This window comes from Castanea sativa, chromosome 11, assembly GCF_040712315.1.
Source record: "Castanea sativa cultivar Marrone di Chiusa Pesio chromosome 11, ASM4071231v1".
Taxonomy (NCBI): domain Eukaryota; kingdom Viridiplantae; phylum Streptophyta; class Magnoliopsida; order Fagales; family Fagaceae; genus Castanea; species Castanea sativa.
The window spans coordinates 52,629,881-52,642,638 of record NC_134023.1 but is presented as its reverse complement, the minus strand read 5'-3'; positions in this window follow the sequence as shown (position 1 = coordinate 52,642,638).

Below are 12,758 nucleotides of genomic sequence, written 5' to 3'. Positions count from 1 at the left end.
TAAGTTAAGGGACATAAATTATTTCACAATATAACACTTTCATATGGGACTAAGGGTTTGTTTCGTTGGAGGAGTAGAAAAATGGGAAAATAGAAAATGGTGGAAGGATGGAAAAGTAGGAGGATAGAAAATATTTTAATTTCATTCATTTTTGCTTGGTTGGGAGTGAAAAAGTGGAGGGATGAAAAAAGTGAGTTTGTATAAATTTACTTATATACCCTTATTAAAAAACGATGCCTAATTAAAAAAAAAAAAATAACAAACCACAAAAAAAAACACCCAAATTTATTAAAAAATAAAAATCACGTCTTAAAAAAATCACGTTAAAAAAAAAAATACTGAAATGAGAACAAAAGCGACACTTTTTAAGGGTACTGAAGCCTAACAAAGCAAATGAAAAAAAAAGAAAAAAAAAAGAAAGAGAACAAAAATCATACAGTTATTAAAACTGGAATTTAAATATATAATAATAAAAAATAAAAAAACACAACACAACACAACACATACTGAAGCGCACGTGGGCATTTTTGTCCTTCACCCATTAGATATTGTGGGTACTCAGGATTTTCACCTCTCGAGCCAATGGTTTTTTGCCTTGTAACCTTGTTTGGCTTGACATCTTGTATCCCACATCGAAGAGAACTCCTCCCACTTTCTCACTTATAAGCTTGCGCCATGGTGAGGAGTGTACCATCAGTTATTAATAACTGATGGTACACTCCTCTCTTCGGTGCAAGCTTATAAGTGAGAAAGTAGGGGGAGCAACTGATGAGGTAGGAATAAGTTTCTCAGCGAGTACAAAAAATAGTTTCCCTGGGAGTACAAAATCCTACTCAAAAGAAGTTTCCTTTTACTGTGGGTACTCAGGATTTTCACCTCTCGAGCCAAGGGCTTTTTACCTTGTAACCTTGTTTGGCTTGACACCTTGTATCCCACATCGAAGAGAACTCCTCCCACTTTCTCACTTATATGCTTGCGCCATGGTGAGGAGTGTACCATCAGTCCCGAGAGGTGAAAATCCTGAGTACCCACAGATATTTTCCACCAAGTTTTCTCCTCATTTTGGAGAGAAAACTTTTTGGTTGTTCTAAGTGAGCCCTAAAGGAGGCATGTATGTTACTTTTACCCCCAAACAAACTCGATTCCCCTACTAATCATATCTTTAATGATCTAAGAGAAAAGAAAAATTTCTCCAACAGATGGTCCTTCTCGCGTGTCATTTTGGAAGCCGAAAAAAAAAATTTGAGTATCTACAAATATTTGCATAATAATCTTCAATAATTAGCAAAGATCCCTAAATATGACGAGAATTGCACTAATTAGCAAGATTAGATCCCAAAATGATTATCTAATTTCCGTACAACATAATCTCAAAAAAAATTTATTGTGTTTGCTAACAACTCCTTCTGTACGCAATTAATTAGTACTATTGAGCACAAAAATATAATTTTCATGCATCGCATACAGCACTATTGAGCAATTTTTAGACAAGTTTTTTGACTACCATATCATTTGTTACAATTTTTGCCACAATTTAATGATATATGTAATTGTGATTGATAAATTATCACATAAACTCATTACTTTTTCTTTATCACTTATAATCACATATATCATGGTAGTGACAAAAATTGTGTCCAAGACTTTTGGTCTTTAGACGGGAAAAATGGCTAAATAACCTTAATTTTTAAACTATATAGCCAAGTAATCCCCTTTTCAAACTACTTTAGCAAAATACCATTTTTTTGGAACTCGACATTAGGGCTGTCCACGGGTCGGTCCGGGTCGGGTTTGTGCCCAACCCGGAACTGACCCGATCATTTCGGGTTTCTTAAATCTGGACCCGCCGCCGACCCGCCGGAGGTAGCGGTTCGGGTGGTCGGAGCTCGTCGGTTTCCGGTCGGGTATCGGGCGGGTTCGAACTATGTGAATCTCGCCGGATTTTGCTGATATCGTCGCCGGATATTGCCAAAATCTATGGTTTTTGCAGGATCTGACCGGATCTCAACGAGATTTGGCCGGATCTTGAAGAGATCTCGGTAGATCTCAACGAGATCAGGCCGGATCTCGAAGAGTCCGGCGAGATATCAGTGCAAGGCGAAGAGATCGTGAAGAGATGGGGCGAGATCGCGAAGAGATCGGGTGAGATTGCAACGAGATCTCGGCAAATCTCGACAAATCGGAGAAAATGAGGCCGACTAACCCCTCCAATCGGCGGAAAACTAACATTTCTATGCGTTTTCTGGTCGGGTCGGTTGATCATCGGGTTTTCATGCTTAAACCCGTCAACCGACCCGCCGGTATCGGGTTTCATGGCCGAAGACCCGCTGCCGACCGTCGCCGGCGTCGGATCGGCCGGTTTTCGGGTCAGGTCGGCCGGGTTGGGCGGGTTAGGCGGGTGGCGGGTCTTCTTGGACACCCCTACTCGACATATATATATATATATATATATATATATATATATATATATATATATGAGTATTTTAAAGTATAACTCAACATTTCTATTGTCAAATTTTGTTCAAAATTTTCAAAATAATTTAAGTAAAAAATACGCATAGAACTAGACATTACTAATATTTAGTTCCATGCAGAACTTGACATAAACAATATCAAATTAAAAAACAAGAGTACTTTCCTTTCTTTAGTAATATTTAGTTCTATGTGTATTTTTTAATTAAATTATTTTGAAAATTTTGTACAAAATTTGACAAATAAGCAATCATGCATGCACTTACTATATAGCAGTAAGTGCATGCATGATTGCTTTTGCTAATAAAAAATATTTTGTTATATAATATTTTATTTTCAAGTCAGGGTTCATATATATAATAAGTGCATGCATGATTGCTTTTGCTAATAAAAAATATTTTTTTATATAATATTTTATGCTTTTGCTAATAAAAAATATTTTTTTATATAATATTTTATTTTCAAGTCAGGGTTCATATATAGTAAGTGCATGCATGATTGCTTTTGCTAATAAAAAATATTTTTTTATATAATATTTTTATTTTCAAGTTGCCCTTGGTAGGGTAATAAGTTTTTGAACACGTAAACCACCGAATAGATATGGGTGGACACGCAGCCCACGTGAATCACGTATACCAATCTACGGGATGCGCCTTCTGATTCTGTACCAAACATTTGCGTCCAAGGAAAAGATAAGTGGACTATCGGAAAATGCTAACACAATAATTTTGTCAAAATTTAGGGTCCGTTTGGATATAATTTATTGATAAAAGTTGAAAATTTAAAACACTGTAACAAAATAATTTTTTAATGTATGAACAGTATTGTGAGTTCCATTTTTAATATATATATATATATATATATTCTGAATAAAGTGTTTGTGGGTCTCATAAACAGTATATGAACAGTATTGAACAATAATATACAGTACCATTTGTCGGTTAAAAGCTAAAAATCCTAGAAAAAAAAAAGTGAAAAGGAGTTGAAAAGTTAACATATGCAGCTACTGTTCATGCTACAGTAGCATGAATAGTAGCATTTGTCCCTAACGCGTGCAACAACAGAGAAGAAAAAAAAAAAAAAAAAGAGGAAGAAAACGTGAAAACGCTAGACACAGCAAATTTAATCCATATCCAAACGGATACTTATTTATGTGCCAAGTTGTGAGTGGTAAAGTTGTGGCAAAAATTTATCATGATAAAAATTGTAGTCGTATTCTTATCATTGCTCGTGAACTACCAGATAGTAGAAGGCACAAGCATATAGCTTTCATTCTATTATATATAGATAAGACTAGAGACACAACAGAATCATTTGTCTATTTTTTGGCAATCTAATAAACTCCTCTTTCTAGTCCTTTACTTTGTCTTCCCAACCCGCTTCTCAATTGCTTGGAAGACTTGATTGATTTATTTGATTATATTTTTTTATCATTAAGTGACTAATATTTCTTTATTTTTTAGCAATCTTTAACCCATTAGTAAATTTTTATTTTAATTATAATCTTAATAGATTGTAATTTAATTTGATAATCTGGGTCTGTTGACAAATTAAAAACTATTGAGTTATAAATCACTTATCTATTGAAAATCTCAAAAATATATGTTTATAATAGTACTATCTAGACTATTATACATGGTGTGTGTTTGATATTGGTTTAAAAAGAAAATTTTGTTTTTTTATTATTATTTAACTTATTTTTACTATTATATTTTTTAATTCCTCAAATAAAAATTCTTGGCTTCGTCGCGGGCGAATAATTATACCAAATTTTAAGTTTTAAAAGAGAGGAAGTAGTTTCTCCAAGTGGCAATAATTAATGCAATTACTCCTTTAGGCTTTACACCTCTGACTCTATTGTAGGCCTATGTCATTTGGTGACATCACTGGTTACTTTATTTACTTAAAATTTCAAATGTTACCATACAGCTAAGAACATTATTCAATCAACTTTTGATTAGTAGGGTAATTAATATGCCTTTTTTGTTTTGTTTTTTTTTTAAGAATAGGGTATTAGAGCACTTGCAGCAGTGAAGCTAAATATATATTTTTTTAGCTCATTGCTATAGTGCACATCTATAGATAGATGTGCACTGTTCATGAGAGCTAAAAAAAATTAATTTTTTATTTTGTGTTCACATTACTTTTTAATTGTGGTGTTTTTATTGTAGTAAGATGTATTATTTTATTGTGGTAGATATATTATTTTATTGTGATGTTTATATTATTTTATTGTGTTGAAAGCTAAAATAAATCCACTGCTGTAATATGTGTGTAGATAAAATAGATAAAGTAACTTTTAGTGAAGCTAAATTGCTAAATTTTTAGTTCCACTGCTGTGAACGCTCTTATGTCTTTAAACATGTAAAATTGTAAAATTGGATATAAATTCACTGTCTCTAGAATTATTCAAAGTCTCAAAACCATGGAATAGATATGGACAACCCGTACACCGAATGTAGTATGTCCTTTTCGATAATGGACAAACATTTTGGGTCCAACTAGCAGGAAAAGATAACTGTACAATCACAGAGTGAGAGAAGTATGTAACTTTCATTTTATTATATATAGATGTAAGCCTAGGTACACAACACAAGCATTGATACATTGTTATTGCTTGAGAAAAAATAATGGCTAACTGCTTTCTATTTAGCAAAAGCAAGAGCTGGATCCCCGACTTCCAATATAACCCAAATAAGGACGAAGCAGAGAAAGTCCGAAACACTCTCTTGGTAGTTGCCGCTCTAATTGCAGCAGTGACTTTTCAAGCTGGGGTTAACCCTCCTGGTGGTGTTTGGCAAGATTATAATAGAAGGAATGCCACTTTATGTAAACAAAACAGGGCTGAAGGGCCACACCCTTCATGTTATCAATCACATAATGCAGGGACGGCCATTTTTGCGTCTCAAGAACCCGACTTCTATATTTTCTTGTTCTTTAACACTGTGGCACTTTCCACTTCGGTTCTTGTCATTATGTCTCTCACATATAAGTTCCCTTTCCATTTAGAAGTATTGATTGCCACAGCTTCAATGCTTGCAACTTACGCATCGGCCATGTGTGCTGTCACGCCAGCTCAATATAATCATAAATTTCGGTTCATCCTCATATCAGGTGCTTTGCCTTTTGTGCTACGAGCTTTGATTTATTTGGTCAAGTACAAATCAAATCAAGAACAAGAGAATCTGTGTGGCAAATGTCGTAGTGGGATTTCTGAAGATAATTATTCATGCAGAAAATGTGGAAGCAAGATTTCCGAAAATACAGTAGCCGACAAAGCTTGAATTTCCATCAGTTCTATCAAAAATAAAGTTCAGAAGACGTCTAGCATGTTCCGATCGATTCTGTATTATTATGCCATAAAACTGTCGTGGGACAGCTGCTATATCTATGTACGAATTTGCATGGGTCTGTTTGATTTTGCTTTTTGATGTTTTTTTTTTCCCTCTATGTATCTTTAGTTATAAATTTTATGGAATTTTCGCGTTAAGAATTATCTTCTTATTTTTTTGGGGTTAATTTAGAAAGATATAAATCAAGTTTAATTATTTTTACATATTTTTTTAAACCACTTGAAAAATTCAAACCCAATAGGCCCTTAATATCTCACTACATATGTTAGATTTATTCTTCTTTTTTCTAATAAAAAAATATATCTTTTCTTGACATTTGATATATATTAGTTAGTGTTCTTGAGTTTTTGTTATAACTCGGCGAAACCAAAAATTTTTGTTTATGGACCAAATTATGGTATTGAGACAATAATCAAGGGACTTAATTAAGATAAACTCAAAACACATATCTATATATATAATTTAAGAGAACTTATCATTATCCTAAACTCTAAATTGTATAAAAAAGTTGTATGATGTGTTGTAAACAAAAACAAATATTGCGTAAAAGAATTGGTTAATGGGGGATAATAATGCTTTAAAAAATAAAAGAGAATAGTGATTTTGACAAGTTTTACGAGTACCACACAATTTGTCATACTTTTTGCTACAATTTTGATATATATAATTGTGATTGATGAATTATTACATGCACATAAACTCATTATTTTTTCTTTATCACTTATAATCACAAATATCATGGTAGTGACAAAAATTGTCCAAGACTTTCTGTCTTTAGATGGCTTTCTGTCTTTAGATGGGAAAAATGGCTAAATAGCCTTAATTTTTAAACTATGTTGCCAACCAACCTTCTTTTCAAACTATTTTAATTAGTAGAATACTACTTTTTGGAACTTGACATATGAGTATTTTTAAGTAGAATTTAACATTTCTAAATTCTATGCAATTTTTTTTTTTAAATTAAGTGGTAAAATATGTATAGAACTCGACACCAATAATATCAAGTTAAAAAATAGTTATATTTAGCTACATAGTTTGAAAAGGGTTGCTTAACTACATCATTCGAAAATTAAAGTTAAATAGTAATTTTGACTCTTTAGAGTAGTAGCATGCATAATTAGGAAACGCTAGATTCATTTTGTTGCACTTTATAACAGTTGTTTTCATTGGTTTAGATCATGAACTCGTCAAGTGGCTATTATTTAATAGCCCACTTGTTTGTCTTTACGCTTTGTAGGTCAAATTTAGCGGTCCCTATGAATTATGCACACTTTTTTCTCCACTAATTTTTACCAAACAACGGTGTAACCCACTAATTTTTGGCAGCTGATAAATGTAACAACGATGTATTGCAGTTTTGCAATTAAAATAAAGAGAAAATTTTCAACTTGATGAGATACGAAAAAGAAAAGAAAAGGAGTGGAGAACCAAAAAATTTGAGACTTCATCCAAAAATTTGCAACTTGTAAGTATGAAGGAATGAAAGGCATGACAATGACTCTTCGCGCACACAGTGATGAAATTAAAAAAATGTCATTCTATCTTGATATGTTTGATGCAATCATGAAAGACATCATTATAATTGTTTTGATCATGCCCTTGCGATCAAAATAAAGCAGAGTAGGACTAAAAACTAAACCCCTATATCACTTTGAGTAATCATTGAAGCCAAATAACTTTTGAAGTAGCGTAAGCTAAAGCTCAATATTCTGCTTTAGCTGAGGAGTGAACAACTATAGATTTAAGCATTAAGCTCGAGATTAGATGAATATTATGCATTGTCCCACGCACAACAAAGGACAGCTGCAAAATGGATTGGGCATAGTGATATATAAATTAACTGACAACATGAACATAACACAGATGTCCCTTTTTTTACCCTAATACCATAGCTTAAAAACACATAAATAGTAGCTCTTTTGGATAACTTTTCATGTTCAACTTTGGGGAGAAGGATAAAAAATTGGAGCCAAACACAACGAAGTTCAAAATAATATGGAGTAATTTTGTAGAGCATCTCAAATGATGAAATTTCACCAATGGCAATTGAGGAGGGAATTATATTCATTACATACACAAAGGTGAAAGCTACTTCACCCCAAAACTACTTAGGAGAGATAGTATGATAACAGTAACTCCTTGAAAATTGATGATGTTGCTTAGGTCTAAACCGGTCAGGTAAAAATAGCCAAAACCATTAAATATTGGGGCCAGACATTGTTTTAGTTCTTTGACCGTTCCAGTTCTTAAAATCATATGTGTACACATATTGTTTTGTTTTATGTCATGCCAGTTGGGCACAAATTAAGGTTTTATCAACACATGACTTTCTTGCTTCTCAAATTTTGTGCTTGGAGGTACACCAATAGCTAATAGTCTCATTTGGGTCGACATTGAGTTTCAGAATTAGTTCCCAAAAGGACAATTATCGAATTTGTCATAATTAATGATGTGTGCAATTTTGATTGGTAAATCATCACTTTTATGTGGAATTGCTATTTTTTTCTTTATTCATCATAATCACACATATCAAGATTATTACAAAAGTTACGGTACAAAAGTTGTGTCCATAGACTCTCATTAAGAATATTTAAAATCCAGGTTTGTATCATATCTTAATTCATTACAATTTCTATTTGAAGTGTGAGTTTCCTTTTATTTTTCGTAGGTTCAATTTGATAGTCAACAAAGGTTTGTTTGAATTATTGATGCTATAGGCCAAACATTTTTTACTCGATGCTGCTATTTGATTTTCAATTCTCTATCAAATCTTAATATGTTTTTGAACATGTAAACCACCGAATAGATATGGATGGACACGCAGCCCACGTGAATCACGTATACGTAGCCCACATGAATTATTCAAAGTCTCAAAACCATGGAATAGATATGGACATCCCGTACACCGAATGTAGTATGTCCTTTTCGGTAATGGACAAACATTTTGTAGCAGGAAATGGTACAATCACGGAGTGAGAGAAGCATATAACTTTCATTCTATTATATATAGATGTAAGTCTAGGTACACAACACAAGCATTGATACATTGTTATTGCTTGAGAAAAAATAATGGCTAACTGCTTTCTATTTAGCAAAAGCAAGAGCTGGATCCCAGACTTCCAATATAACCCAAAAAAGGACGAAGCAGACACAGTCCGAAACACTCTCTTAGTAGTTGCCACTCTAATTGCAGCAGTGACTTTTCAAGCTGGGGTTAACCCTCCTGGTGGTGTTTGGCAAGATTATAATAGAATGAATGCCACTTTATGTAAACAAAACAGGGCTGAAGGGTCACACCCTTCATGTTATCAATCACATGATGCAGGGACGGCCATTTTTGCGTCTCAAGAACCCGACTTCTATATTTTCTTGTTCTTTAACACTGTGGCACTTTCCACTTCGGTTCTTGTCATTATGTCTCTCACATATAAGTTCCCTTTCCATTTAGAAGTATTGATTGCCACAGCTTCAATGCTTGCAACTTACGCATCGGCCATGTGTGCTGTCACGCCAGCTCATTATTCTCAAAAATTTCGGTTCATCCTCATATCAGGTGCTTTGCCTTTTATGCTACGAGCTTTGATTTATTTGGTCAAGTACAAATCGAATCAAGAACAAGAGAGTCTGTGTGGCAAATGTCGTAGTGGGATTTCTGAAGATAATTATTCATGCAGAAAATGTGGAAGCAAGATTTCCGAAAATCCAGTAGCCGACAAAGCTTGAATTTCCATCAGTTCTATCAAAAATAAAGTTCAGAAGACGTCTACCATGTTCCGATCGATTCTGTATTATTATGCCATAAAACTGTCGTGGGACAGCTGCTATATCTATGTACGAATTTGCGTGGGTCTGTTTGATTTTGCTTTTTGATGTTTTTTTTTCTGTATCTTTAGTTATAAATTTTATGGAATTTTCGCGTTAAAAATTATCTTCTTTTTTTTTGGGGTTAATTTAGAAAGATATAAATCAAGTTTAATTATTTTTACATATTTTTTTAAACCACTTGAAAAATTCAAACCCAATAGGCCCTTGGTATCTCACTACATATGTTAGATTTATTCTTCTTTTTTCTAATAAAAAAAAAAAAATCTTTTCTTGACATTTGATATATATTAGTTAAAATTTTTGTTTATGGACCAAATTAAGGTATTGATACAATAATCAAGGGACTTAATTAAGATAAATTTAAAACACATATCTATATATATATATATATATATATATATATATATATATATATATATATATAATTTAAGAGAACTTATCATTATCCTACACTCTAAATTGTATAATTAATGCATTAACATAAATGAAAAAAAATAAAATAAAATTGATGAGGTGGAAGTTTAACTAATTCTTTTCCAACGATCACAGCGCACCCTTGGTGTAGTGGTCATTCCACAATTATAAGTATTTGTGGGGTGTCGGGACAAGGACTAGGGTTCAAGTCTTCGGAAAGAATTTCACACACATATACACTTAAATTAGGTTAAAGTAGAATTTTTATCTTGTATATAAAAAAAAAAAAAAAAAAACTTTTCCAATGAATGTGCCACTTGGCAAGAATTTCATCTTCCAAATCAATTTATTTATTTTCTTTATTTCATAAGCATTCCAAATAAATTATTTCATATATAAAATTTTAAAATCCATCACATAAATTCATTTTATGTAAATATATTTAGTACATCATCTACAAATAATTAATACTTTGAAATTAATGCATTTATGCATGACATGTAATTAATGCATTGACAATAACATAAATGCAAATTTTTGATGAGGTGGATGACTTAATGAACTAATAAAGAGAATTCTCTTTCTTTTCCAAGAAATGTGCAATTTGACAAAATCTTAGACCCATTGATATCATTGAATTATATATATTATTTTTTATTTTATTTTCCTGAGTCCTTATCTAGTTAATTAATCCTAATGATTCTTTTGAATCATTTACGGCTTCCTCTACCATTCAACATTCAACAAAGGCCAAAGAAAAAGAGGGCTTACGAGTGGTTGACTGGAGTCTTCTTGTTGGATTCATGAGCACAAGTTTGACCTGATGAGAGGCTCTTGACCGGGTCTGGCCAGCACTTGTTCCTTGTTCCTTCTTCCTTTGTCTTGATCTTGAGACCCTATTGGCATCCTCACTGCAAATGGTAATAAATAAATAAAAAAAATAAAAAAAAGCTTAATAATGGCTTTGGAATATTTGTTAATAAATTTTTTTTTAAAAAGTTTTAATACTATTTTTAAATGAGAAATATAAAAAGCTGTTCAAAAAATCATTTTTTTTTCTTATAAAAGCTTTTAAAAATATTTTCTTACTTGTACACTTAGAGCATCCATTCATTTTTTGCAAATCCTACTCTACTCTCCTCTATTACTCATTTCTTTCCTACAATCCAAACAAGCCTTAAAATAGTAAGTTATAACTATAATAATATCACTTTAATTTCCAATGAACTCTTCTTTACTCACTCTCCACAAGCCTTTAATTATTTGTAAAAAATATTGTGAATTGGGAAATTACGTGATTTCAAATTGAGGTGACATTTCACAACATAATGTTAACTTTATATAATGTAAGGGATTTAAATCCAAAGTTCTAAATGCTAGAGGATAAAATAAAAATGATCTCAAGTTTTAAGAAGATAAATTATAGCCAAGTCTGACAATATTCCATAAACTTTTGACTTTTGACTTTTAAGAGTTAAAGTAATACTATAAATTTAAACACGAACAGCGAGGGATAGAATTTTATATATATGGACAAATCACCTAAATTCACATGCACTACAATACTACCTTCTTGGCAATTGACAAACATTTTGGGATGGACCCAACCCAACTACCAGGAAAAGATTGAGACACGATAAAAGGTATGGAAAAAATTAAGATGAATACTCCAAAAAAAAAAACTTTCGATGAGGTTTCTCCGATATGACACTCCTCTAAGTCTTTAGGTATAAACGCTAGACACCAACTTTAGATGAGGTTTCTCTGAAATGACACTCTTTTTCTTAATTATAAACGCAACAAATAAGTCCATCTCCTCTTACATCTTTACTTTCCCAGCAGAATATTCCATTAATAAGACCTCAAAGGGTGAGAATATTATTTCTTAAAACTTTTGGGGATGAGTGTGAATTAATCAAATGGAAAGCTTGTGGAATTTGCCCCCCAAAAAGAGATGCTAGTTATAATTACATTATTCATTCTATATATAACTAGTCCTTAACACAAACTTTGGTACATTGTAATTTTTTGAAGAAAATGGCTTCTGCTTCAACTACAAGGAGCAAGAGCTGGTTTACACACTTCCAATATAAGGATGGCGAGGACTCAGCTACTGATGCTCGAAATGTTCTATTAGTTGTTGCTACATTGATTGCTGCAGTGACCTTTCAAGCTGGGGTTAACCCTCCCGGTGGGGTTTGGCAAGATGATGACCTTGGACACAAAGCAGGAAGTGCCATTTATGCCTCTAGAAAACAAGCATACTATGTTTTCTTGGTTTTTAACACTGTGGCACTTTCCACATCGGTTCTGGTCATTATGTCTCTCACATATAGGTTCCCTTTCCATTTAGAAATATTGATTGCCACAGCTTCAATGCTTGTGACTTATGGATCTGCTATATTTGCTGTCACACCTCATGAATCTTATAGATTTAAGTACGTCTTGGCTGCAGCTGCTTTGCCTTTTCTGCTACGTGGTTTGATTCGAATGTTCTACATGTGTAGAAGTAAGATTTACAAATGCTCAGAAAACTTCTAGCATTTGCCAATTCTGTAGTATTATGATTAAAATGTAATGGTATAACTGCTCCAAGTACAAATTTGGGGTCAGTTTGAGGTAGCCTTTTCGAAGTGTTTTTTTTTTTTTTTTTTTTTAAAATTTTATTGTAAGGGTGTGTTTGGCTTTAGCTTA